The 26,348-nt window shown below is 43.1% G+C and overlaps 1 protein-coding gene across 8 annotated transcripts in view; it reads right to left on the bottom strand.

The window, feature by feature from the left end:
- Positions 1–26,348, bottom strand: part of LOC124798322 (protein rolling stone-like) — a 167,777-nt gene that overhangs the window by 68,599 nt on the left and 72,830 nt on the right. For 3 of the 8 annotated variants that reach the window (XM_047261673.1, XM_047261669.1, XM_047261663.1), the window contains exon 2: positions 25,866–26,286. The exons of 4 other annotated variants lie outside the window; for them this stretch is intronic. The gene's annotated coding sequence lies outside the window, so the exon portion shown is untranslated. Of the gene's footprint in view, positions 1–3,377; positions 3,472–25,865; positions 26,287–26,348 lie in introns of those variants that run through there. One more of the 8 variants, XM_047261667.1, reaches the window with a different exon arrangement.

Raw genomic sequence — 26,348 nt, 5'->3', positions numbered from 1 at the left:
GGAACATAGTAAACAGTGACCGAAACTACTAGGGGGGGAGGGGGGGGAGGAACAAAGAGAAAGTAGAAGTGCGTAAGAGCCACTGATAATGAGTGACAGGGTATGTGAGAATATCAACGAGGAAGATAGAGATAGCGAAAGTGAGAAGACAGCAGCAGTAGAAAGGAAGGGATGATATATATTAGAAATAAGAGGGATTAAGAGGGAGGCAGTGACAGTGAGAAGTGACTGTAACAATAGGACAGAACGTAGGGGACTGTGGCCGTGACACGGAGACAAAGACAGACACAGAGATAATGACAATGAATTGGGCTGAATGAGTGGATGGGTATAAGCAACTTACAGCCACGGACTATTGGTGGTGATTGAGTCACAGCTTGTAGGAGTTTGAGGTGAGTTGCATGTTAAAAAAGCGCCAATAGGTTCGCATGCCAAAATTTTTAGGAAAATTTTTAAAGTTGCTGATGGAGGTAGAACGAGCCAGTTGGCACCCCGCTTTTCAGTCAGAAAATGGTTCAAATAGCTCTGAGCACCATGGGACTCAACTGCTGAGGTCATCAGTCGCCTAGAACTTAGAACTACTTAAACCTAACTAACCTAAGGACATCACACACATCCATGCCCGAGGTGGGATTCGAACCTGCGACCGTAGCGGTCGCTCGGGCTTTTCACTCAGGGTCTTTTAAATGGAAAGGAACATATTCGCATTTTTGTGCTCCGACAGAAGCATTTTTCCGCTGGTGTACATATTAGAGAACCTGGCTCCGTAAGCGTGCTCGCTAATGCACGCCGTTGCGGTGGTGCTCGACCCGGGGACTAGCCGTTTCGATCCCTGGTAGAGGGTAGTTTTCACAGCTAGTATTCAATTAGCAAGAGGAGAAGTAGTTGTAGTGTACACTTACTGATCGCCAGTCTTTGTGCCAGTGTCCTGTACTGAATGCCAAGCCTCTCCGTAGTGTCTCATAGGAGTAGGTTATATGCCGGCACCGGGTTTCACCCTCTCCCTTCGCTAGATCCTTCAGTCCGGAACGGCGCTGCTGCTACGGTCGCAGGTTCGAAACCTGCCTCGGGCATGGATGTGTGTGATGTCCTTAGGTTAATTAGGTTTAAGTAGTTCTAAGTGTATGGGACTGATGACCTCAGATGTTAAGTACCATAGTGCTTAGAGCCATTTGAACCATTTTTCCCTTGATCCGTAACAACACAAACCCGACACTATACGGCATAGGCACTCCTCACAGTCATGCACACGACTCAGGCACACACCTGACGCTTCATGACAAGTCGGCGGAAGGCAAACGCCGAATCATCTCCACTTTGCTCAGGACGACTCTGCAGGATTCCTGCAGCTGTGCCCCTAAGCTTACTCCCTGAGTGTGAGAGCACTTTGACTTGATACATGAGCGAACTAGACCATGCAGATATCATATTGTCGGAGGAGTGTCCGTACACGCTATAGTACATTGCTCGGCCACTGCCACTCAGCTGATCGGACAAAGATGGGATTTTTCACAGCGCACAGTGGGCCAACTCGCTTTAAAACTGGACACAACAGAAAAGTACAGAATCCTAGAAAACTGTTTCTTTTTTTAGATTCTTTGTGTCGCTTACTAGAAATCGGATGTCGGAGTTACAAGATTCAAAAGGCGGAACCAGTTTGGCTGATCAAAAATTATAAATTTAGTGCATCCGAGTAGAACTCCGGGTATAAAGTATTGTGAGGTCGCTGATGAAATGAAATGATCGTATGGCATTGTTGGCCGGGAGGCCAAATTCAGGGACGTTCGGCCGCCGTATTGCAAGTTCTTTTAGCTGGCGCCACATCGGCGACTTGCGCGTCAATGATGGTGAAGGACACACAGCACCCAGTCCCCTGACGGGGAATCGAAACCGGGCCCCCCGCGTGGTAGGCGATAACGCTACAGATACGCTACGGAGGCGGACGGATCGCTGATAACGAATTTAAAGTCGAAGTTTCTGTACTGAAATTTTTTATTTGATATTGTACATTTTTCACTCAAATCAGTCACATTCGTTGCTTGTGTCACTTTCGCTATCAGAAGAGTCGCTGTCGGGTTGTCCACTGGGAGATGGTTCGAAAAGCAGATTTTTTACCTCAGGTGGCGTCTGTTGATCCCCTCAAATTGCCATTTTCTGGATTCACGAGATCAATGGATCCGAAGATGCCAGAAGCCGATGGAATACGATGTGCATTATTTTCTTACGGGAATATTTACAAATTTCCTCGGTAAGACCGGATATCCTTATTCTGAGCTGCCCTACGCATCCTCAGATAGCTGACTATTCGGTAACGAAACAATTTCGATTATGGCATAGCCGAGCATAAAAATTAAATGGACTGATATCGGCATCGGGCATTATTGAAGTGAAGTCGGCACCAGACTTTCGAGAAATATACATTTTTTTCAAAGTCATTGATGAGGTTATAGATTCCTTTGTACAAAATTTCAATAGTTCTCCAGCGTCTGGGGGGGAAAACAATATTACTCGGGGAAATTTTATTCTTGTAAAAAATGTATTTACCAATTTGCGGAAAAATTGGTGACTACAATTACGAGCAGGTCCACAAGAAATCTACAGTAAAGAAGAGCTAATGATATTTTTTGTGCTGATAACAGTTTATGAGATAATTGCAACAATGTGGGATACATTTTTATCCTGTGTCACAGCCACACGATGGAAAAATGACCGTTCACTAAAATCACTCAAATGCATTTGAAACCGTTAACAATACAATTTAGGCAGTAGGGTAGCTATTTGCAAAATTGGAGCCATCACGCAAAGGAAATTTTATCGCCAAAGAGTTCAGATAATATCGGTAGTAACTTAGTATTAAGTCGATATACGTCATTATACCGGTTGAAAATGTCATGAACATGCTTTCTGGAGTGCTACCCATGTTATTGTATCCAGACAACTATGCACGATAGCTGTCACATATTAAACAGGCTACACAAACAATACCTGAAAAATGCGTCATTGTCGGATTGACTGCCTACTGTCAACTGTCACGGAACGTACCACAACCCCTTCAGTCGAATCACGGCGCAGCACTGGGCAACTACGCACCAGTCAACTCTATATAAGATTTCGCGGAACTAAAGTGGGACTGTGCATCTTTTTCTCTATCCTGTGCAGTTTTTGAAGCGAGTTGGCCCACTGTGCAGCATGAAGATACAGAACAAAAGACAAAAATAATAACGCATTAATGCGCTACAACAGGTAGTTTCTTTAGAAATACGATCAAATTCGTTTCTATGCTTGATACAAGCAAAATGTTAAATGCGGTTCGGTCAATAAATCTGCAGGCCTACACAACACACAAAAGCACCAGTTCTAACTAGGCAGGTACTTACAGAAATAAGAGTAGCAGGCCGGCCGCTCAGATATCAAAATGGAGCACGATGTTGCTGGATACTTATACTCGCCGTCCACGCGGCCAGCGACTGCTGGCGAATGGGCTGACTACGCAGACGGAGGAGCTACACCTCCGACGCACCGCCAGACGGAAGCGGGAACCGCTGATAGCTCGCAGGCGCCACCACGAAATGAGTAAGCGTTGCCACGTCACGGCAGCAAGGTCCACCTGATTCGGCCTTAAGAGACAAAGCTGCCATCAATTCGAAGGGTGTTTTGAGCACCACAGTACTCTACTTCGCATGGCCCTGTTGGGGCTGGAATACCGTTGCCTTCCCCCGACCTCTGAACTAATTTAACCAGTTATAGGAGGACGTACAGTTTAAGGTGAACTGGCACGACTCTGGAAACGGTAACTTCACGAAAAGGAACTTCGAGGGTTACCCAGAAAATAACGCACCGCATTTCTTTTCTTCAACAGTTCTTTATTGAAAATAATGAGAATAACACACTCGAAAGAATGGTGATTTACTTACACACCCTATTTTTCCGCTTAATCTCCATACCGTTCTATGGCCTTGCTCCAGCGCCAAACAAGGGAGTGTATACCTTGTCAGTACCAATCCTTGTCCTGGTGGCGGAGCCAGTGTTTCACTGTGTAGATCACCTTCTTATCGTCCTCAAAATATCTTACACGAATGGCATCCTTTAATGGCTCAAGCAAGTGGAAGTCCGAGGCGGCTAGGTCAGGGCTGTCAGGTGTGACAGCTGTGGATGGTCTCTCCGACCGCTGCAAACCGTGGAGCTCCACCGAACCGCCTTCTGATGACCTCACCCTTCGTGCCCAGCGACTAACTGTACTTCCGTCGACAGCAGATGCTCCATAGACTTTGCACAAGCGTTTGTGAATATTCCACACAGTTCCTTTCTCTGCAGTGGGAAATTCAATGACGGCACGTTGATTGTAACGTACGTCACCTACTGACGCCATTTTGAAACTGTCCTGCAGCTATGCTATCTGTCGGAAGTGACGAAACTTGGCGCGCTCACTCAGGATTCTTCAAAAAATACAAACGTTAAGTTTCGCATTTTAGCTTTGTTTCCAGCTGAGAAAAAATGGCGGTGCATTACTTTTTGGACAACCCTCGTACATCTTGAAGTCAAGCTGGACCCATTCAGGGGATAGCTGTAAACTACGTCGCCTCTGTTGGTAAAATTGTTATATTTCGTGAAAATTTAGTGGCACTAGTTGAGCACATAAACCACCCGAAACTATTTCGCAATACGACCTATATTTCAAACATTTAAAAAACACACACACACAAATTCATGACCACTGTAGAACGCTCGTCTCTAAATCTTTAGAATAATTCAAACAATGTCGGAAGTGTAGAAAATTTTTCCTGACTGCAGAGAAATCATAAAGGAAGTCCCACAGGGTCCAATTGTGGGTCCATTCCTATTCGGTGATTCAGCTGTCCATAAAATACCGCTGTCTTTTTATGAAACCCGCAATGTTAAAGCTGGCCTTCATAAACCAAGCGCGAGATGTCCACATTCTCTCAGTTGGTATGCGAAAACTACTAGTCCTGCAGAAAAAATGAACAGAACCTTTTTGTAGGAAATATAATGTTGTTAAATTTTGTACCCCTAACTGTTCTCACTGTAGGCTACGCTTTTCGTGTTATTCAAGAAAAACGTACAAAAATGTCCTTCAAACACACTTCCGCCCAACGCTCATTCCTCACCAGTCAGAATTTCTAGTATATTGTCCCTGGCACTCCCTTCTACAACTACACTGAAGTTCCCGACTGCACGAACTATTCACAATATTCGACCTTTTTCTGTCTCTATTGATTGGCCTGTTATAACACCAGAAAAGCCGGTTGTTTAAGTAACATTATTAATTTAAACTTGTCCGAGAGGGTAACGAAGGCAAAACGACTTTTGTAGAAGTTATGCTGAAACTAATTATGCTAACAGTTCGATCCATACTTAACCCCTAAAAGCACAGTAGATTCGTAGTCAGAAGGTGGAGCGAATACAACACTGTAATTGCTTATGTTATACTGTTAAAATGCACAAAATTGTTGGGTAAAATTTACACGAACGTCATTTTTCAGTGTCCAATCTAACTGGTGGTGTAATAAGGCCAGTTAATGAAGACCAAAATACGAGGATGTTTCAATAATTAAAGAGACAAATTGGTCTGGGGAAAAAACTGTTAGTAGTGCAGATTTGCTACTTTTATGGCTTTAAGTTGGCATCACGGGGATGAGCCCTGATCAGCTGATGTATCAACATTGTTTTGTTTATAACTTCTTCAAAAATGCAAATTCAAGATGGTGAGTCCGCTTGAAACGTCCACATGAGTTGAATAACGTTCTGTTATTCGTTTTATACTTGCTGAAGGCGAGAAAGCAGTGAATATATACTGTATAATGTCTAAAGTTTATGGTGAAGGTTATACGAATCGTGCAAATTCTTACAAGCTGGTAGAGCAGTTCAAAAATTGTCGTGACCCAGTGACTGACGAACACCGTTCTGGCCGACCAGTTGCAATTTCAACTCCCTCACTTGAAAGTCGAATTGATGACATTATTCGTGCCGACCGCCGTGTGACTATGGAAACGATAGTTGAGAAGGTTCCAGTTAGTACTGGTACAGTTCATAACATTATCTGTAACAAGCTGAAGTACCGCAAAACATGTGCAAGATGGGTCTGAAAGGAGTTGACGCGGCTACATAAGGAAACAAGGTTGAGAGTGTGCACAGAGCTAAAGGAACGTAATGAAAGACAAGGTGAGCACTTCCTCGACAAAATTTTAACTTGTGATGAAACTTGGGTTCACTATTATGAGCCAGAATCAAAAAAGACAAAGCATTTAGTGGAAGCTCACCAACTCACCTGTCAAGAAAAAAATTAAAACCGAAGCATCAGCAGGAAAAGTCATGTTGACGGTGTTTTGGGATGCTGACGGTCCAGTTTTTTGTGATTATCTCGAAGAGCAGCGTACAATAAACAGCCAATACTACATGGATTTGCTTTTAAACAAGGTGAAACCAGCCGTGAGAGAGAGAGACGTCGTGGATCTCAGAGGAGAGGTGGGATTCTCGAGCAAGACAACACACGTCCTCATATTGCTCAACTAACCAGTGAAACAATCGACAAAATGGGCTGAGAAGTACTGTCTCATCCCCCTTACAGTCTTTATTTAGCACCTAGTGATTTCCATTTGTTTGGTACACTGAAGGTGGTGTTACGTGGGAAGAGGTTCCAGGACAACGAGGACGTGGCAAAGTTTGTGGGAAACTGATTCGAACATCAGGATAAAGAGCTATTAGTTTGCGAGTAGCGAGTGAGAGAATATGAAAACCTGGCACGTTGCTTATGAAGGCCAGTTATAACAAAGAGCCGCGCGGAGTGTCCGCGCGGTTAGAGGCGCTATGTCACGGTTTGCGAGGTCGCTCTCGCCGGAGGTTCGAGATCTCCCTCGGGCATGGGAGTGTGTGTGTTGTTCTTAGCATAAGTTAGTTTAAGTCTAGGGATCGATGACCTCAGCAGTTTGGTCCCGTAGGAATTCAAACACATTTGAACGTTTTAAAACAAAGAGGGTGGCATAAAACGACAGCTGAGTCATCTCGAGTACGTGAATGGCCTTCTACTTGACATTTAACAAGAAAAACTGGTACTTTGTCCCATTAGACACAAAGCAACAGAAGAGGTGCTAAATGATATTTTCCAAAGAATTGTAAAGAGGCTCTCAGAAAATGGACTCTCTCTACATTCTTTTTTTTTTTTAAAAAAAAAAGGTTCTGTACAACATACCAACAATTGATGCAGCACATGAGCAAGAGTCAGTAAGTAGGGTAGAATGTTCCAAATTTTTGGACGTACGTATAGATGAAAACTTGAACTCTAAAAAGCATATTACTGAGCTTCTCAAACAATTAATTTCAGCTACCTTTACGTTTTGTATAATTGCTAATCTTGGAAACAAACAAATCAACCTCCTGACATATTTCACATATTCCAGTGAAGAATATTTTATGGAATAATTTTCTGGGGTAACTCACTACTGAGAAAGAAAGCACTGAATGTGCAAAAGGGAGCATAAAGAATACTATGTGGTGTTGACCAACGGACGTCATGTAGGAAGCTCTTGAAGGAGCTAGGCATTTCAACTGCGCCATTACAATACCTACGAGAGGTCTTCAATAAATAATGCAACACATTTTTGTCTCAGACAATTTCGGTTGAAAAATTGCGGAATTTTTCATGGGACATCTGAATTATTCTCGTTTCAGGCCGTATAGTTTTATGAAGTTCCGATAGGTGGCAGCACTATATGTAGTCTTCAAAATAGCGTCTGTAACGGAGGAGAGCTGCCACTGAGTTTCTTTTGACGGAAAACCAGAGCATCATAGATATTCATAGGCACTTGCACGTTATATCGCATGTGAAGCCATCATACAACTGTTACCCATGCAATATGGAGGATATTCAGCGCACTTGTCAATCGTGTGATTATTGCCACAACATGTTTCAGGACAACAATAACTCATTTTCAAGTACTAAAACCTGAAGCATGTTGTGACAGTAATCACAACTGGGTCCGCAGCTCGTGGTCGTGCGGTAGCGTTCTCGCTTCCCACACCCGGGTTCCCGGGTTCGATTCCCGGCGGGGTCAGGGATTTTCTCTGCCTCGTGATGACTGGGTGTTGCGTGATGTCCTTAGGTTAGTTAGGTTTAAGTAGTTCTAAGTTCTAGAGGACTGATGACCATAGATGTTAAGTCCAATAGTGCTCAGAGCCATTTGAACCATTTAATCACAACTGGGCTTAATATCCTCAACATTCTTGCAGGTGACTCGCTATCATCTGAACAAGGTCGCACAAATTTGTCTTATCTCCCGCGTGCCGACTGCCCACACACAGCTATGACATTGAAGAACGTCATCGCCACAAAAATGCTAACGAACTCCTTTTCTCCATGACAATAGGAGGCCTAACACATATCTGCGCAACCGAGACAAGACCACAAAACTTCGTTGGACTGTTCTTCTTCATCCACCCTATAGCCCTGATCTCGGATCTTCCTAGTTCCATGCGTTTGGCCCAATGATCACTTCGCAGGAAGCAGATGGGGAAGTTACTGATGCAGCAAGACGTTCGTTAGTACTATGCGGGCATACAGGCCCTGCCGCCAAAGTGGCATAAGGCCGTCGCATTGTATGAGGATTATGTTCAAAAATAGGGTTTTGTAGCCAAATGAATGGGGAATATATGGTGTATTGGAATTCTGAATAAAACCAACCTGCTTTCAGAAAACAATTTTGTATTACTTATTGAACGCCCCTCGAATATTAGCTAATGAAACACGTCATAAATAGCTGCCAGTGGCTCAGAATGGAGTTCAAGATGCAGCAACAGAAATATTTGATCATTTTCCCAAAAATATAAACTATCTGACAGGTAGCAAAGCAAGTTTTAGAGCTAAATCTAAATCTAGTATCAGATTATGAAAAAAATTGATAAAGTTCATGAAAATAAATACTTCATGACTTTACAGAAATCTGTGGATTAGATGAAGAAGGCAATAAGGCAAGATCAGTAAAGCAAGAGTAGTGAAAAATGAGATGGAATGATGTTGTTGTGGTGTTCAGTCCGAAGGCTGGTTTGACACAGTTCTCCAGTCCTGTGCAAGCCTCTTCATCTCTGCATGACTACGGAATTTTGAACCTACTTAATGGTACTGAGGCCATGGCCTCCCTCTATAATTTTTAGTCCCCACAGTTCCCTCTATCACAAAACCACGATTCCTTGAATGCCTCAGGATGCGACCTATCAAATGATTCGATTCCTAGTGACTACCTCAAATTATCAAATTATTCTGCGGTGGTAAGGTCAGTACTGGGGTAGGGATGGCGATTATTACTGAAAAACCGGTTTTCGTTTATATCGTTTTCTTCTACATGCCAGTTTAACTTGACTGTTAAAATTACATAAAATAACCCATTCCCAAAATGACCGATTTTTCTTTTCTTATTCTTGTTATTTTCTGTAGCAAATGTATAAATCCAACAAGGATTAAAAAATTTTGGTTCACTCTGTCTCAAGATACAAAGAGTCAAAGTATTAAATTAAATAGGTAAATCAAGAAAATTTTGTCCATCCATTGTAAGTTGCTGAAACGCCTGGTAAAATCCGCAGGAGTTGGAATTGCGGAAAGGGGCCAAAAATGAGCGGCTGTCAGTTACACTCGAACACATATAACTTTATTTAGTTGTCCAAGCATTACAGCGCAAATTTCCGAGCTTAACTATCGACTGAATGTCACACAATCTTATGGCTTAAGGGCACAACCTCTTTAATTTTTAAAACGGCCGAAGGCCCACGATTTAAAACACAACTACAATAAATTTTCAAAAGGCAGAAGGTGCAAGGTTTTATTCTTAAATAATATTTCAAATGCGGCTGAAGGCCCAAATAATCTAAGACTTGACAAGTAAGGCTCAAAAATGGCTCTGAGTACTATGGGACTTAACATCTGAGGTCATCAGTCCCCTAGAACTTAGAACTACTTAAACATGACTAACCTAAGGACATCACACACAGCCATGCCCGAGGCAGGATTCGAACCTGCAACCGTAGCGGTCGCGCGGTTCCAGACTGAAACGCCTAGAATCGCTCGGCCACACCGGCCGGCGACAAGTAAGGAATTTCAATTTTAACACGGCTGAAGGCCCATGATTTAAAAACACAACCACAATACATTTTCAAAGGCAGAAGGTCCAAAGCTTTGTTCAGAAAAAAGAAATTAAATGAGGCTGAAGGCCGAAACAATGCAAACCTTGACAAGTAATAAACTTTCAATTTTAAAACGGCTGAAGGCCCATTATTTAAAACCCAACCAAAAGCATACAAATTCAAACCATCGGCTATGAGCCATTAAAATACACAATCAAACACCAATAAGAAAAGGCAGTACAGCCAGCGGCGCTCAGAAGTTTCCAGGGGTCGGTTTGCACTTGAAATATTAACGTTCGCTTAGGGGTGACATTAGTCGGCCCAACTATATCCGATCCGCCGGCAATCCAATCAAGAGACAGTCAACGGACCCACCGACAAGACGACTTGCTTTCCACCGGACCAGTACACAAGGAACTCCAAAGCCAAAATGTAAAAGGCGTAGCCGCCCACAACCAAGTATGCATATGCTGTCAAAACTACACACACGTGTTGGTCAGCGACAACACGTTGAGGAAAGGACACCGCCTGAATTTTATGTCAGCGTCCAGGACCGGTAACCGGAACGCTAATGGCCACAAGGCTGAAGATTCCGCTGGTGCACTTGGACCGCAAATAACCAACATACAGTTAAACTCCACCGGATGGTGGCCAAACCTTCCCCAACTCGAACACCCGCTGTTGCTCAAGGGAATAACCCCGACAGCCAACCATGAAAACCAACGGCACAATTTGAACAGACTGGCTTCGGTAATTAAATAACCACTCAACTTTGATGTCCTGGATCGGTGAGCCACGAACCTCGTAGCAATCGGAACAGCTCCCACACACTCCGACACTGCGTAGAGACTGCCAGCGGACCCGGCCCACGGCGCCGTGCGGAGATTTCCTGGCTGATCCACACCAACCAACTGACTGCCAGACATGAGCACGGAGACAGCACTAAAATAATTGAGCAGTCGAGATAACAAGCTACGCAAAATTTCACAAACACAAGGACGAAGGACCAGACAATAGTGACGGCAGCGATTGTGCAACAACCAGAAAGAATCACGAGTCGGCACACGCAGGCAAACCACAAGCGGTAGCCGGCCAACATACACGTCGCCCGACAAGACGACCGACCTACTAGTAACCAAGATGGTCCGCACTCAAGATATACAGGGTGTTACAAAAAGGTACGGCAAAACATTCAGGAAACATTCCTCACACACAAATAAAGAAAAGATGTTATGTGGACATGCGTCCGGAAACGCTTAATTTCCATGTTAGAGCTCTAGTTTCGTCAGTATGTACTGTACTTCCTCGATTCACCGCCAGTTGGCCCAATTGAAGGAAGGTAATATTGACTTCGGTGCTTGTGTTGACATGCGACTCATTGCTCTACAGTACTAGCATCAAGCACATCAGTACGTAGCATCAACAGGTTAGTGTTCATCACGAACGTGGTTTTGCAGTCAGTGCAATGTTTACAAGTGCGGAGTTGGCAGATGCCCATTTGATGTATGGATTAGCACGGGCCAAAGACCGTGGCGCGGTACGTTTGTATCGAGACAGATTTCCAGAACGAAGGTGTCCCGTCAGGAAGACGTTCGAAGCAATTGATCGGCGTCTTAGGGAGCACGGAACATTCCAGCCTACGACTCGCGACTGGGGAAGACCTAGAACGACGAGGACACCTGCAATGGACGAGGCAATTCTTCGTGCAGTTGACGATAACCCTAATGTCAGCGTCAGAGAAGTTGCTGCTGTACAAGGTAACGTTGACCACGTCACTGTATGGACAGTGCTACGGGAGAACCAGTTGTTTCCGTACCATGTACAGCGTGTGCAGGCACTATCAGCAGCTGATTGGCCTCCACGGGTACACTTCTGCGACTGGTTCATCCAACAATGTGTCAATCCTCATTTCAGTTATCAAATTGTAAATTTTCACAATCAACATGTGTGGGCTGACGAGAATCCGCACGCAATTGTGCAATCACCTCATCAACACAGATTTTCTGTGAACGTTTGGGCAGGCATTGTTGGTGATGTATTGATTGGGCCTCATGTTCTTCCACCTACGCTCAATGGAGCACGTTATCATGATTTCATACGGGATAATGTACCTGCGCTGATAGAATATGCGCCTTTACAAGTACGACACAACATGTGGTTCGTGCAGGATGGGGCTCCTGCACATTTCAGTCGAAGTGTTCGTACGCTTCTCAACAACAGATTCGGTGACCGATGGATTGGTAGAGGCGGACCAATTCCATGGCCTCCACGCTCTCCTGACCTCAACCCTCTTGACTTTCATTTATGGGGGCATTTGAAAGCTATTGTCTACGCAACCCCGGTACCAAATGTAGAGACTCTTCGTGCTCGTATTGTTGACGGCTGTGATACAATACGCCATTCTCCAGGACTGCATCAGCGCATCTGGGATTCCATGCGACGGAGGGTGGATGCATGTATCCTCGCTAACGGAGGACATTTTGAACATTTCCTGTAACAAAGTGTTTGAAGTCACGCTGGTACGTTCTGTTGCTGTGTGTTTCCATTCCATGATTAATGTGATTTGAAGAGAAGTAATAAAATGAGCTCTAACATGGAAAGTAAGCGTTTCCGGACACATGTCCACATAACACATTTTCTTTCTTTGTGTGTGAGGAATGTTTCCTGAAAGTTTGGCCTTCACTTTTTGTAACACCCTGTACATGGGCAACCGTCCGGTGAGTCATGGCTGTCCGGACCTCACTGGAGCGCCGGCCGGAGTGGCCGTGCGGTTCTAGGCGCTACAGTCCGGAACCGCGTGACCGCTACGGTCGCAGGTTCGAATCCTGCCTCGGGCATGGATGTGTGTGATGTCCTTAGGTTAGTTGGGTTTAAGTAGTTCTAAGTTCTAGAGAACTGATGACCACAGCAGTTAAGTCCCAAAGTGCTCAGAGCCATTTGAACCTCACTGGAGCCGCGCCCCGACTGAAGTTCCGCCACGTCTTAAGTCAAACACTGCCAGGTCCGAACTGCAATGCTAGCGCCTCCCAACACACTGGCAGATCCGAACTAGCTCCAAACACACGACAACCGGGAAGTAATAGTCAGCAAAGATAATAGGCCAGGGCTTATATCGATAAGCGCCGCTGCTGCCGCTCACGGGAAGGCAAGGCGGCAACTCAGTGACACCAGTAATTGAAATTAACATAACGAGGTGGTCGTACAGTAAAAACAGGACGTCAAATGAGATATGGCGTGAACACGAGCCACGCACGGCTCAGTTGCTTTCCACGAAATGTGGTAAGTGGTTGAAAACTACAAAGGAGGTCACCGGTATTCTTCTACTGATTCAGTTTTTGGAAACTGCTCAAAAATCGTGTTGTAATCCGTTATCATACCACTATTTGGGCATTACTAATGATCAGTGTCAAAGGATGAAAACTGGGAACTATTTTTCGTGTTAATTCGTCCGTTTTGAAGGACTACAAGCAGATAAAGGTATATTATGTTGACCCAGGCAGCAGGTCAGCTACCTTCTATTTTTATTGTATACTACGAATGAATTGTTGTTAAGTTTTTAATTTGATTACCGTTTCACAGTTTTCTTCGTCTTTTATTATTTCATGGAAATCTCCAACAGATCGTTAGTCTACGAAGGTTGCCCAGAAAGTAATGCACCGCATTTTTCTTTTTCGTCAACAATTCTTTATTGAACATAACGATAATGGTGTTTTATCTACACACATTATTTTTCCACGTAATCTCCAACCCGTTCTATGGCCTAGCGCAAAACAAGGGCGTGTATGCCCTGTCGGTACCGATCCTTGTCCTGGTGGCACAGCCAGTGCTTCACTGTCTGAATCACTTCCTCATCATCCTCAAATTGTCTTCCGCGAATGGCATCCTTTAATGGCCCAAACTCAGCTCACTGCAACATGTCAGGTATGACAGCCGCGGATGGTCTCTCCGACCGCTGCAAACCGTGGAGCTCCGCCGAACTGTACTTCTGTCGACAGCAGATGCTCCATAAACTTTGCGCAAGCGTTTGTGAATATTCCCCACAGTTTCTTTCTCTGCAGTCAGAAATTCAATGACGGCACGTTGCTTGTAACGTACATCACCTACAGACGCCATTTTGAAACTGTCCTGCAGCTACGCTATCTGTCGGAAGCGACGGAAACTTGGCTTGCTCATTGAGGAGACATGAAATGATACATACGTAACGTTTCGCATTCTTAGCATTGTTTCGGGCTGTGGAAAACAAAAACTGCGGTGGATTACTTTCCGGGAAACCCTGGTATTGAAGCAAATACAGTATTTTAGTTCATTAAAATATTGTAGTTCATAAAAATATTTCCAGACTAAGGTTGGTGTCATGGTGTCATTCTGCAATACAACGGACGTTCGGCGACGACACCGAGAAACTACCATATTGATAGGATGGGGGCAAGTCTTGCATACTCCCCCTCCCCCTCCCCCCCCCCCCCCCCCAACTGCCGTCGTGTCTCCTCTACGGAGCAGTTTTAAGTGAATGTTTAGTGTTGTGCGTCTACTTCCTGTGTTGCAAACAGACATCTTACTGTCGCTAGGTGTGGTTTTTAATTCTTGAGAACAGAAACCAGACTGTCGCCGTGTTTTTAATGGTGCCAGTCTAATTACTATGTATTTTACTCAGCAGCACCAATCCTTGATTTTTTTATTTTCACTTCACAACTTTTCGCCATGTCACAGTTTTAACCATTCACCGTTTTATCACCTGATTTATTGTTTTATTATCTCCTCATTATGTTTTTAACTTCTGTAGACTGCAGAGCGTCAAGTTAAACGCTGCTGCCAGCCCAACCCCGCTCTGGGGTGGGGTGAGCGGGAATGGAAATTCAATAACGAAAAAGAAAACAAAAACTCTTACATAGTGCACGTACATGTGTAGCTCAAGCCACGACACATGGCCGACGTGAACATCATTGTCTTAGCAATTCTGTACCAATTCATAACCCATGTCTTTGTTGCATTGTCATTAAAATATCACTCATCGCTTTTCCCATTTTCTGTAATAACGCAATATTTCAAACCAACGCAAATTTTACGAATAAAAATATCTCCTTTAAAAAAAATGCACTGCTGCTATGGCTAGTTAATATTTCGGTTTTTCACACGGTTACTAGCAAAAATTAAAAAAACGCCTGTTATAACCGAGACCAAACGAATACCGAAAAATACAGGTTATTCAGAACTAAAATAAAGGCATCGGTTTTAAACGGTCGGTTTTTCCCTTCTCTAAGCGGGGTGCACTTAGGCTGGTGAGGGCAAATGAGAAGCTGCTCGATAAAATAAGCAGCGACAATGACATGTGAGCTGTCGAAGTGTGGTCAAATTGAAAGGCCTACGCCGGCAGGAGTGGTCGAGCGGTTCTAGGCGCTGCAGTCTGGAACCGCGCGAGCGCTGCCGTCGCAGGTTCGAATCCTGCCACGGGCATGGATGTGTGTGATGTCCCTAGGTTACTTAGGTTTAAGTAGTTCTAAGTTCTAGGGGACTGATGACCACAGAAGTTAAGTCCCATTTGAACCATTTTTTTTTTTGAAAGGCCTACATCAGAATTAAGTCTTTTTACAGATGACATTAGTATTGATATCACTCCAAGCAGACATACAGAAATAGAAGAAATACACTACCGGCCATTAAAATTGCTACACCACGAAGATGACGTGCTACACACGCGAAATTTACCGACAGGAAGAAGATGCTGTGATATGCAAATGATTAGCTTTTCAGAGCACTCACACAAGGTTGGCGCCGGTGGCGACACCTACAACGTGCTGACATGATGAAAGTTTCCAACCGATTTCTCATACACAAACAGCAGTTGACCGACGTTGCCTGGTGAAACGTTGTTGTGATGCCTCGTGTAAGGAGGATAAATGCGTACCATCACGTTTCCGACTTTGATAAAGGTCAGATTCTAGCCTATCGCGATTGCGGTTTATCGTATCGCGGCATTGCTGCTCGCGTTGGTCGAGATCCAATGACTGTTAGCAGAATATGGAATCGGTGGGTTCAGGAGGGTAATACGGAACGCCGTGCTGGATCCCAATGGCCCCGTATCACTAACAGTCGAGATGACAAGCATCTTATCCGCATGGCTGTAACGGATCGTGCAGCCACGTCTCGATCCCTGAGTCAAGAGAGAGGGACGTTTGCAAGACAAGAACGATCTGCACGAACAGTTCGACGACGTTTGCAGCAGCATGGACTATCAGCTCGGAGACCATGGCTGCGGTTACCCTTGACGCTGCATCACAGACAGGAGCGCCTGCGATGGCGTACTCAACGACGAACGTGGGTCCACGAATGGCAAAACGTCATTTTTTCGGATGAATCCAGGTTCTGTTTACAGCATCATGATGGTCGCATCCGTGTTTGGCGACATAGCGGTGATCGCACACTGGAAGTGTGTATTCGTCATCGCCATACTGGCGCATCACCCGGCGTGATGCTATGGGGTGCCATTGGTTACACGTCTCGGTCACCTGTTGTTCGCATTGACGGCACTTTGAGCAGTGGACGTTACATTTCAGATGTGTTACGACCCATGGCTCTACCCTTGATTCGATCCGTGTGAAACCCTACATTTCAGCAGGATAATGCACGACCGCATGTTGCAGGTCCTGTACGGGCCTTTCTGGATACAGAAAATGTTCGTCTGCTGTCCTGGATAGAACATTCTCCAGATCTCTCACCACTTGAAAACGTCTGGTCAATGGTGGCCGAGCAACTGGCTCGTCACAATACACCAGTCACTACTCTTGATGAGCTGTGGTATCGTGTTGAAGCTGTTGTTCTGGGTACTGATTTCTCAAGATCTATGCACCCAAATTGCGTGAAAATGTAATCACATGTCAGTTCTAGTGTAATGTATTTGTCCAATGAATACCCGTTCATCATCTGCAGTTCTTCTTGGTGTAGCAATTTTAGTGGCCAGTAGTGTAGTAAAAACTGTTCTTAAAAGTATCATTGACTGGGTTTCTGCGAGTGGTCTCATCCTCAATTTTAATGCGCACCTAGGGGTACGACACCGATGATAAGTGTAACACATGGAGAGGAAATAATAAAATACGGCGGTAACTTCAAAATTCCTATGTGTTCATACTGATGAGAATTTAAGCAGAAAAAGCACATTTTGGAACTCCTAAAATACCGTAATTCAGCCACATCTGCAGTTAGAATCATTGCAAATCTTGGGGAGAGAGAAATCAGTAAGTTGACTTATTTTGCATATTTTCATTCAATAACGTAATATTAAATAATATTCTGAGATAACTCATGTTTAAGAAAGAAAGCCAACATAGCTCAAAAACGTACTGTAAGAGTAATATATGGTATTCAGCCACGATCATCTTGTAGACACTTCTTTAAGGAGTTAGGCATTCTGACTAATGCTTCACAGTAAAGTTATTCCCTCAAGAAGCTTGTTGGAAATAATCCACTGCAGCTCAAAAGCAACAATGATGTACATAACTACACTACCAGAAGGAAAAATCACATCAATTATTTTACATTAAGATTGTCTTTAGCAGAAAAAGGAGCTCACAATGTCGCAACAAAATTTTTTGATAAATTACCGAACGATTTAAAATGTCTGACAGGTAGCAAAGTAAAATTTGAAAAACAAACTAAGAAAGTTTCTCCTTGACAACTCTTTCTGTTCTGTAGAAGAATTTCTGTTAATGTGTAAAAGATGGTAGGTGGGAATTACTAACTCACATCTGTAGATTTTTTTTAACTATAAATGTTCAGCATGTAGCCATACTTAAAAATTAAGTTACGGTGTGTGTGTAAAATGATACGTTCCACATAAATATGATCTATCGTGCAAATGATCCATGGAACTGTTCAATAAAGTATGATCATAATTTTTTTTGACAACATACCTTTACTTATCCTCATACTTTTGATGGCCCTTCTCAAACTAGTCTCCCATGAATGCGATGCACTTGTCTCAGCATTTCTGCCAGTCTTCCAATACATGCTGGAAACCATTTTTTGAGAGGTCCTTCAAAATCGCCCTCGCAGCCTTCACCACTGCTTCTGATGATTGATAATGCCTCCCACGAAGGCGTTTCTTCATTTTAGGGAATAGAAAAAAGTCACATAGGGCTACATCTGGACTATAGGCAGGATAAGGGATGCACTTCACGTTGATTTTTGCAAAGTATTCAGCAACAACATTGGCAATATGCGTCCGCGCATTATCGTGGTGCAGCATCCAGCCTGCTTCACGGAAATGTGGTCTTTCGCGCCTGATACGGACTTGCAATATTTTGAGGACATCCTTGTAGTATTGTCCATTAACTGATGTGTGTGCAGCTACAACTTGCTGATCCGTGAACATCAAAGAATGAGATGACCATAACTTTCCCAGCAGAAGCAACCTCTTTTGCTTTTTGGGGGGTTGGTGATGAAGGACATTTCCACACTGAACTTTGCTGTTTGCTCTCAGGATCAAATGATGTAGCCAAGTTTCATCAGCAGTGATTATATTTGAAAGAAACTCCAGATCTTCCTCTAACCACAACTTTAACTGCATGCAGACCTGCACTTTGAATGCCCTTTTATTCGGGAATCAACAGTCTTGGAAGCCATCGTGCACAAACACGTGTCATGTGTAATTTTTCTGTCGCCAACGTGTGGGTGGCACCCAATGAAATGTTCAATATTTCAGAAAGTGATCTTAAGGTAATTCGTCGATCCTCCCTCACCCTGCAGCAGCAGTGCAAATGTTTTATTCCGTATGAGCAGTAAATGGAGCACCGGGTCCCCCATCCTTTGAAATTAATTGTCTCCCTTCTTTAAACATTTTAAACCACCTTCTAGCTGTGCTGCAGGGAAGAACAGACTATCCAGGCCTCCTGAAACAATGTATAGGCCTCAGCTGAAGATTTGTTGAGACAAAAGCAGAATTTCAAAGTCGCATATTGTTCCTCGCGTGTTACCTAGATGGCAGCGGTAGACGTTACTGAACACGTCTGACATTGCCTGCCTCTCACAGGCGGGAACCACGAGTCCCAACAATCAAACTACTACGGCGTATTTGTTGCACATTAAGCTAACAGAATATCATTAAATTAAATTTTAGTGCGAGCAATTATGATCATAAAAAATTATGATCATTTTTATTGAACAGCCCTAGCACGATATTTAAAGTCGATTGGAAAAACACTGAGCTGCCTCGTTTAGTGGTCCTGCTTCTTCTCGTCTTTACAAGATGTTTAAAAGAAAGTGTTCCATACTCCTAAAGGAGGTGGTATTGATAAAAAGAAGGTTCCATAAGTCCAGAAACCAATGCTTGTTGAGATATAGGCCGTTTCACTTCTGAGCGACACACGGAATTTATCAAACAAATTAACAGGTGCTGTGTATCATCGAGTACTCTGTGATTAATTACTAGCGCTATTGGACAATGTTAGCCTTTCAGAAAAGCAATGTCTGTGTTTTATACGCGATTTATACGGATCGTGGGACAATACTTCCATAGAAGAGATATATTAACAACACTTGTCGGCAGCTGAGGGTTTCAATTATTTATCATTTATTCAGGAGAAGCTGCACGATCATCAATAGTATCTGTTCTTTCGAGAACAGTTACTATCTTCATTGTTGTTGTTGTTGTTGTCTTCAGTCCTGAGACTGGTTTGATGCAGCTTTCCATGCTACTCTATCCTGTGCAAGCTTCTTCATCTCCCAGTACCTACTGCAGCCTACATCCTTCTGAATCTGCTTAGTGTATTCATCTCTTGGTCTCCCTCTGCAATTTTTACCCTCCACGCTGCCCTCCAATCCTAAATTGATGCCTCAGAACATGTCCTACCAACCGGTCCCTTCTTCTTGTCAAGTTGTGCCACAAACTCCTCTTCTCCCCAATTCTATTCAATACCTCCTCATTAGTTATGTGATCTACCCATCTAATCTTCAGCATTCTTCTGTAACACCACATTTCGAAAGCTTCTATTCTCTTCTTGTTCAAACTATTTATCGTTCACGTTTCACTTCCATACATCGCTACACTCCATACAAATACTTTCAGAAACGACTTCCTGACACTTAAATTTATACTTGATGTTAACAAATTTCTCTTCTTCAGAAATGCTTTCCTTCCCATTGCCATTTATATCCTCTCTACTTCGACCATCATCAGTTATTTTGCTCCCCAAATAGCAAAACTCCTTTACTACTTTAAGTGTCTCATTTCCTAATCTAATTCCCTCAGCATCACCCGACTTAATTCGACTACATTCCATCTTCATATACATAGTTAAAGGCTACCCAGACATTGACTTTTGTCTGTGCGAATGTGCACAGGTTGCCCGAACTCGTACGGGAATCGTCACCTTAGAGTGCGCGAGTAATGAGTGGATGTGGAAATATCTATTAGGTACTTTACGTATGTAGATTGTGGACAGTTGAGAATGTGGATCTCGTGGGAAGCGTGCAAGGTATAAGTCCCCGAAGTCACACTATTCATCTATGTCCTCGGTGCCTCATATGGATAGAGCGTCTGCCATGTAAGAAAGAGATCGAGGGTTCGAGTCCCGGTCGGGGCACACATTTTCGGCTGTCCCCATCGAGGTATATCAACAACACCTGTCGGCGGCTGAGGGTTTCAATGAATTATCATTTATTCTAGAGAAGCTGCACGGTCATCAATTGTATCTGTTCTTTCGAGAACTGTTATCATCTTCATATACATAATTTAGTAGTTGGTCTATGGATGAATGACACCGTTTATGCTCACACAGAGCCAATAAATGTTAGGTCGTAGTTATTTCTATAAAAGTGTAAAGTGTTATTAATTTGTAAGGCTTTAAGATTATCCCCCCCACGAACCATGGACCTTGCCGTTGGTGGGGAGGCTTGCGTGCCTCAGCGATACAGATGGCCGTACCGTAGGTGCAACCACAACGGAGGGGTATCTGTTGAGAGGCCAGACAAACATGTGGTTCCTGAAGAGGGGCAGCAGCCTTTTCAGTAGTTGCAGGGGCAACAGTCTGGATGGTTGACTGATCTGGCCTTGTAACATTAACCAAAACGGCCTTGCTGTGCTGGTACTGCGAACGGCTGAAAGCAAGGGGAAACTACAGCCGTAATTTTTCCCGAGGACATGCAGCTTTACTGTATGATTAAATGATGATGGCGTCCTCTTGGGTAAAATATTCCGGAGGTAAAATAGTCCCCCATTCGGATCTCCGGGCGGGGACTACTCAAGAGGACGTCGTTATCAGGAGAAAGAAAACTGGCATTCTAAGGATCGGAGCGTGGAATGTCAGATCCCTTAATTGGGCAGGTAGGTTAGAAAATTTAAAAAGGGAAATGGATAGGTTCAAGTTAGATATAGTGGGAATTAGTGAAGTTCGGTGGCAGGAGGAACGAGACTTCTGGTCAGGTGACTACAGGGTTATAAACACAAAATCAAATAGGGGTAATGCAGGAGTAGGTTTAATAATGAATAGGAAAATAGGAATGCGGGTTAGCTACTACAAACAGCATAGTGAACGCATTATTGTGGCCAAGATAGATACGAAGCCCATGCCTGCTACAGTAGTACAAGTTTATATGCCAACTAGCTCTGCAGATGATGAAGAAATTGATGAAATGTATGACGAGATAAAAGAAATTATTCAGGTAGTGAAGGGAGACGAAAATTTAATAGTCATGGGTGACTGGAATTCGAGTGTAGAAAAAGGGAGAGAAGGAAACATAGTAGGTGAATTTGGATTGGGGGGAAGAAATGAAAGAGGAAGCCGCCTTGTAGAATTTTGCACAGAGCATAACTTAATCATAGCTAACACTTGGTTCAAGAATCATGATAGAAGGTTGTATACCTGGAAGAATCCTGGAGATACTAAAAGGTATCAGATAGATTACATAATGGTAAGACAGAGATTTAGGAACCAGGTTTTAAATTGTAAGACATTTCCAGGGGCAGATGTGGATTCTGACCACAATCTATTGGTTATGAACTGCAGATTGAAACTGAAGAAACTGCAAAAAGGCGGGAATTTAAGGAGATGGGACCTGGATAAACTGAAAGAACCAGAGGTTGTACAGAGTTTCAGGGAGAGCATAAGGGAACAATTGACAGGAATGGGGGAAAGAAATACAGTAGAAGAAGAATGGGCAGCTCTGAGGGATGAAGTAGTGAAGGCAGCAGAGGATCAAGTAGGTAAAAAGACGAGGGGTAATAGAAATCCTTGGGTAACAGAAGAAATATTGAATTTAATTGATGAAAGGAGAAAATATAAAAATGCAGTAAATGAAGCAGGCAAAAAGGAATACAAACGTCTCAAAAATGAGATCGACAGGAAGTGCAAAATGGCTAAGCAGGGATGGCTAGAGGACAAATGTAAGGATGTAGAGGCTTGTCTCACTAGGGGTAAGATAGATACTGCCTACAGGAAAATTAAAGAGACCTTTGGAGAGAAGAGAACCACTTGTATGAATATCAAGAGCTCAGATGGCAACCCAGTTCTAAGCAAAGAAGGGAAGGCAGAAAGGTGGAAGGAGTATATAGAGGGTTTATACAAGGGCGATGTACTTGAGGACAATATTATGGAAATGGAAGAGGATGAAGATGAAGATGAAATGGGAGATAAGATACTGCGTGAAGAGTTTGACAGAGCACTGAAAGACCTGAGTCGAAACAAGGCCCGGGAGTAGACAACATTCCATTAGACCTACTGATGGCCTTGGGAGAACCAGTCATGACAAAACTCTACCATCTGGTGAGCAAGACGTATGAGACAGGCGAAATACACACAGACTTCAAGAAGAATATAATAATTCCAATCCCAAAGAAAGCAGGTGTTGACAGATGTGAAAATTACCGAACTATCAGTTTAATAAGTCACAGCTGCAAAATACTAACGCGAATTCTTTACAGACGAATGGAAAAACTGGTAGAGGCGGACCTCGGGGAAGATCAGTTTGGATTCCGTAGAAATGTTGGAACACGTGAGGCAATACTAACCTTACGACTTATCTTAGAAGAAAGATTAAGAAAAGGCAAACCTACGTTTCTAGCATTTGTAGACTTAGAGAAAGCTTTTGACAACGTTAACTGGAATACTCTCTTTCAAATTCTAAACGTGGCAGGGGTAAAATACAGGGAGCGAAAGGCTATTTACAACTTGTACAGAAACCAGATGGCAGTTATAAGAGTCGAGGGGCATGAAAGGGAAGCAGTGGTTGAGAAAGGAGTGAGACAGGGTTGTAGCCTCTCCCCGATGTTATTCAATCTGTATATTGAGCAAGCAGTAAAGGAAACAAAAGAAAAATTCGGAGTAGGTATTAAAATCCATGGAGAAGAAATAAAAACTTTGAGGTTTGCCGATGACATTGTAATTCTGTCAGAGACAGCAAAGGACTTGGAAGAGCAGTTGAACGGAATGGACAGTGTCTTGAAAGGAGGATATAAGATGAACATCAACAAAAGCAAAACGAGGATAATGGAATGTAGTCAAATTAAATCGGGTGATGCTGAGGGGATTAGATTAGGAAATGAGATACTTAAAGTAGTGAAGGAGTTTTGCTATTTAGGGGGTAAAATAACTGATGATGGTCGAAGTAGAGAGGATATAAAATGTAGACTGGCAATGGCAAGGAAATCGTTTCTGAAGAAGAGAAACTTGTTAACATCGAGTATAGATTTAAGTGTCAGGAAGTCGTTTCTGAAAGTATTTGTATGGAGTGTAGCCATGTATGGAAGTGAAACATGGACGATAACCAGTTTGGACAAGAAGAGAATAGAAGCTTTCGAAATGTGGTGCTACAGAAGAATGCTGAAGATAAGGTGGGTAGATCACGTAACTAATGAGGAGGTATTGAATAGAATTGGGGAGAAGAGAAGTTTGTGGCACAACTTGACTAGAAGAAGGAATCGGTTGGTAGGACATGTTTTGAGGCATCAAGGGATCACAAATTTAGCATTGGAGGGCAGTGTGGAGGGTAAAAATCGTAGAGGGAGACCAAGAGATCAATACACTAAGCAGATTCAGAAGGATGTAGGTTGCAGTAGGTACTGGGAGATGAAGAAGCTTGCACAGGATAGAGTAGCATGGAGAGCTGCATCAAACCAGTCTCAGGACTGAAGACCACAACAACAACAAGATTATCAAGAGTTGAAGCGATACTGATCGTTAACAATATTGACCAGAGTCCACGGAAATTAGAGAAGGGCAATAATTGGTACTGTAATTCAAAAGCAAAGCAACTGGAACAAATCTGTAAGGTAATGAAATTTTGTGTATCTAGTTTTAAGTATGCAGTAACGTAATTTGGATTTCGCTGATTTTTACAGTATTGACCCTTGATGTAGGAACCAAGTATTTTTCATCAGATTTAATGTACAGGTTGATTAGGTATACCCGATTTGTAATATTTTGTGTGTTTTGTAATCCTCATACAGAGAAGTTAAATTTTGGAATCTATTTCGTCAAACGATGCCAGACTTTTTCTCATGTAACAATCCAAGTGTTTTTAATTACGACAGTAAGTGAGAATTGTAGAACAGTTGAGAAGTTGACTGATTTTGAAGTTAATGTAAAATGTTTCGTATCAGGTTTAAGAAGGAGAAACTATATTTTAAATACAATTTTCAAACTGAAGCATTTGGTCTTAGGATATCCCCTTATCAGTACCTTATCATCTTCCATTTCGTGTTTATTTGAAACCAATGAATAATTTTTTTTAAAGAAATCATTTTTAAATAAGAGTCAGAAAAATATTAATGTGCTAGATCAGAAAAATATTAATGTTTGTAACAGCTTTAATGCGGGCTATATTGCACTGCGCTCAGCTAATATCCAATATTTTCACTGAACATTTGCAAGGTTATTCATTTATCAACCAATCTACTGATATTATTTGTATGAAGCTATTTTACGGTTGTCATTGCACTTCGCTATGCCAAGATTGAATATTTTCTATGCATACTGTGGAATGATCAGGATACCAAGATTACATCCGTTGCAGCTTTAGAGCTTAGGAAAATTTATTTCATTGTTTATCTGAATAGAGAATTTTTATCTGTTTATTGCGGCCATAGGACTCTGTGCTGACGAGACTAGGTAAATTTCAGAGGGATTGATTTCATTATGAAAATTGCGTATTGGTTTTGCAGATTAAGTCATTTGCTCAACAACACACCTCACAGTAAATTCACATGAGACAAACATTACGCATTTCATATTCATTGGCAAATAAAAACTCAATACTTTTACGAAGAACGGTACAAGGTGTATTTGGAAGAGTGCTTGATTCATAGCGGAAAATGATTGAACGGTGAGTCGGGAAGCGTGGTATCCCGTTGCAGTAATGCCTATAGTGTCTACTTCAGTGTAACAGGCAGGTGAATGTATCACAACAGGTACTGCTTACTGGACCCATAATTATCGAAACTTTACTTCTAGTTTTGACGAATGCTACCTCATGTAGGAAAATGTGCCACTTTTTTTTAAACACCCTGTACTTCATCTACAGTTTTGGAAATGAGCATCTAGACGATTCTTGAGTTCCTGAGAAGACATTAGTATTTGTCACACCCGTTTCTGAAAGGACCTCATTGTGGACGATGCCTTAAATTCCGATTGTAGACTTTCCCCCTTAACAATCTGATGTATTACATAACAAAACGCAGCTGTAAGTGGTGCAGAAAGATGCAGATTAAACTACAACAAGGCAAAGAGAAAAACTGAATCAATACGAACCGTGGATGAGAGAAGATGGGACGTCGCTTTTCTCGGAGTTGAGCACTTCAGTCGAATATAGCGCCCGCACTGTGTACGCGCTTAGCGCGTATCGAGAGTATGTTACTGGAGCCTCCAGTTTCTTGTCGGCCACGTCACTGACGGGATGCCGGCCTCTCGATTGAGGAAACACAGGACTCGGGCAGAGCAGGAAAACCGGCTGGTTGCGCAACTGGCGGCTTATGTTTTCTCCCGCCTGCGAGGCCGCCGACGACACCGCCGCTTTCCAGGAGCCAGCTGTGCCCGCACGTGACACGCACGTGGTCCAGGGGCGTCTCCGTGGTCCGGTGGGCCCGAGCGCGCTCGCAGCTGATATCGCATCCGTATCTGTGTCTGTGGTCGAGCTTGCTCTTCCTGGCACAGCCTATCGTTCCGTACTGTCCTGTGAATCGAAGTGGCGCAGTGAGTAAAGTACTGGACTCAGTTTCGGAAGGAATTGTCTGT

The sequence above is a fragment of the Schistocerca piceifrons genome, chromosome 5 (assembly GCF_021461385.2).
Source record: "Schistocerca piceifrons isolate TAMUIC-IGC-003096 chromosome 5, iqSchPice1.1, whole genome shotgun sequence".
Taxonomy (NCBI): Eukaryota; Metazoa; Arthropoda; class Insecta; order Orthoptera; family Acrididae; genus Schistocerca; species Schistocerca piceifrons.
This window is presented reverse-complemented; position numbering and strand designations above follow the sequence as displayed.